Source organism: Ornithodoros turicata, chromosome 8 (assembly GCF_037126465.1).
Source record: "Ornithodoros turicata isolate Travis chromosome 8, ASM3712646v1, whole genome shotgun sequence".
NCBI lineage: Eukaryota > Metazoa > Arthropoda > Arachnida > Ixodida > Argasidae > Ornithodoros > Ornithodoros turicata.
The window spans coordinates 13,406,676-13,410,249 of NC_088208.1; positions in this window are offsets into that span (position 1 = coordinate 13,406,676).

Below are 3,574 nucleotides of genomic sequence, written 5' to 3' on the forward strand. Positions count from 1 at the left end.
TGATGCTGTTTGGCTGATATTTAATTGTTACGTCAAGTCGAGGAGGCGCGCACGCTTTCTGTATCTAGGTGGTGTTGCCTATGCGCAGTCGTGCTCCTGCCACAGACGACGACGATGACGAGCTGCTCGCATGTGTTTTCTTCCTTCCTTCATGATGATGATTGTTAGAAGAAGGCGTGCCTCTGCTGCCGCGGCGGCAACTTCGGCTCCTACCATTCAGTTCTACCGGCACCGTCCTAGCGTGAGGCCACGAACATCTACCCATCGGGACATTCTAGGTGCATTCTTTTCGCTTGCACCTCCTGCACCAGATCTGAACTGGGTTATTTGCGTGCTGCACTTTCCTGTTGAAAAGAAAGGCATTACTAATAAAGTTCCTTTCAGCTGGAAAGTGCAGCACCCGAAAACCCGTCTTGCGTGGAGTCCAAGGTAGTGCAGTCCAGTGCAATTGAAAAGAATGCGCTTTCTGTCATCGCCGGTTACGATTGGTGCGGGGGAAACACCATATTTTCTACATTTGGTAACCCGAACGAGCAAGAACCATTCCGTCGCCCTGGCATAATGTACCATGAACGTACTCTTCACCGAGGCTTCACACCGCGACGTCTACCGTTCCCTGGCGTTCTTCAGGCTGCCGGCTCGCCCACACGGTCGCGACCCGACGCCACGGCACCATCAGCTGGCTTCTCGGCAGTTGGGCCGTGCGAACACCGCCACACATCATCAGGCATGGCGCTTATTTCAGAAACGTCAGATTTCTTTTCTTGCTAGTTAAAGAAGCTTGGAGGACGATGTGCCGAGTACGTTGAACTTCGAGGTGAATATGTCGAATTGTAATTGTAAATCAAGTGTAATTGTCTAGGCCGTGTTCTTCCTTTTTTTTTTTTCGGCCCAGAGCATTTCAGCGCACCACGGTTTGATAGTGGTGGAAAATATCTCAATTGAACAAGGTGCAGAAATCAAATTTGACATATCGCTCAACTAAAATATACTACGTGGGAAGGCAGTCATAATACTGTAAACACCGGTCCGAACAAGGCCCCTGCGAGCGGTAGCTCGCAAGGTCGATGTGGAGAGGCCTCCACCGCACATCGACCTTCTACGCTTCCACGTGGAAAACCTTAGTGCGGGTACAGCTGCGCAAGAGGCGCGCTGCACCATGATTTATGAGCGGGCTAGTGTGCTCTCTGGTTAGTGTGCGACGGAGAAAGAGCATCTAGTTCAACTATGTCGGGTGTCCTGAGCAGTATTCTAATTTTCATGCTGTTTTGGACCAACTCTCGACAAGCGAGCGTTCAACCCATGCGATGGTGCGGCAAAGGTTTAAGTAAGTCTTACTAGTCACTCTTTCGGTTCTGTAACTTTTTTTGGCAGTGCGAAGTTAGTGATTTCTGTTACTACACTGCTGGGAGATGAAGTAAAATAGAATGGCAACGTTGCTGCAAGTAGTTGGCGAGGTTCTTCAGTTCTGCGTAGTTTTCACCCTTAGACGAACTATCGCACCTGGAGACGTGTGTATAAGACCGATACGGTAATGTTCGGCACTGCTTTACACACTGTAACAGCTTACGTATTAAACAAAAAAAAGTTTCGTAGATTCGCCCTCCCTCTGCAGCTAAGCAAGCCCCAGCAACTAAGTTTTTCCCCCTTTCTTTTTTTGCAATAAACATATCTCCCCCAGCGATAGTAAGATCATGATAACATGAGCCACGCACGCCTGTTCGACGCTAACCCAGAAACAACGTTCCATTCTCACATATATCTTTTTTTTTTTTCTCTCACCTATACTCATCGTCATTCACAAGACCAATCACAGACTCTCCGCGACCTGCGGGTGCCCTCCCACGCACTCGCTGGTCGCCAAAGGCGCTCCGTAGCTCCCTGGTTAGACTTGTGTGAGAGACGTTTTCTTCGATTTCCAGAGAGGGCATCCAGGCATGTTTTTAACATCCGTCTTCTCCGCTTGCAATGCGTTACATCAAATTGCGGAGAAGGTACTCCACTGACTCGCGTCGGGTTTTATTTTCGACGCTATTGTCGGCGATGAACAAGGAGTAAAACAGCACTGTAGTTTCGCAATGGGCGAGTTCAGAAAATCCCAGTGCTCTTTGTGCACGCATTCAATCCTGGGCACTTGCTGAGCGCGGGGACGAAGCATCCTTTACATTTCGCTTTCGCCGACCTTGACACGTCGTGGACAATGGACAGGTAGAGGAGAAATTGGAACAGTTTGGAGGCCACCTGTTTCTTTCGTATTAGCACCTGTTTACCTGTATTAACCTGTTCACCTGTTAGCACCTGTATTAACCACCGTTCAAAGCGAAGCTAAGCACTCTCGGATTTTCTGAACTCGTCTATGTTGGCTGTGACGGATGCGACTTGGTGGGTCCTTAGCGGTAAGCATTGCGAATGGCTACCATCGGTTAAAACTTCTTTTGTGTGTTTACAGGAGTATTGTTTGAAATCTAGCAAACGAGAAACCGGCTTTTTTATTCGCACATGCATCATAAAACAACAACAAACTGAAACGATTATTTTTACTTTATTAGACTCCGTGCGTGAAACTCATGGGATCACGCAATTTAGGTATATACATATCGATGTTGTGCACGTCAAGAGGAGCAATATTGCTATCGCGTCCAAAAACAAGCTTTAATTTGTTCCAAATCAATGCCTCGTTCCAGGCCTTCAAAAAGTACGTATGTCTTGCCCAGAGAAAGAGAGCTTTCCTTCTTTCCCAACACAATGAACAGTTACGATTCCTCACCTCGTGAGGTGACAATTCAACACTCACTTGGTTGTTATATGTTGAAATAAATAATAAATACGTAGGTCTCGCATTTGTTGGAATTGTTTACTCCACATGTGACCTATATGCCCGCTCGTGAAACACCTGCGTCCAACCAGCCTTCCATTACAAAAAGAAACCCGCTTCGCCCGCGAGGCACCCTTATAGTGCGTTAGCATTAGGAGTACGTGTCAATATTGAAAAAGCTGTATGTATGTGTGCGCGCGCGCGTATGTGATGGTGAAGCCTCATCGAGGCGGAAGTATTAGAGGACGTGTAAATGTGATATAAGAGGGTGAATATAAATGGAGCTAAATGATTTGGAATTGAAGTAGTTGAAGGTAGTTAAGAAGAAGAGGTAAGAGTAATTAAAGGTAATTAAAGCAAGAAAGTCGAATTTAAAGTTAATGAATGTAAGGTATATGTAATTCAGTGAAAGATTACATGAAAGAAAGAAATGGTGAAATGAAATTAAAGATTACCGAAGGTAACCGCAGGTTACCGGAGGTAATTAAATGTAATCGAAGGTAATTAACGTGAACGAAACGGATATTGAGAGTAATTGAAGCAAGTCAACGTAATTAAAAGGAATTAAATTCAAGATTACCTGAGATAAGGCCCTTGATGCTTTCGCGCCAGAAAAATGCAACCATCATCATCATTACCAGATATAACCTGCGTTCGGTAATTAAACGGTAAGTAAAGGGTGACTAAAAGTAATTAAGGGTAATTAATGGTTAACTAAATGGGCTTACACATAGTAATTGAAAGTATCGAACGGGAAGT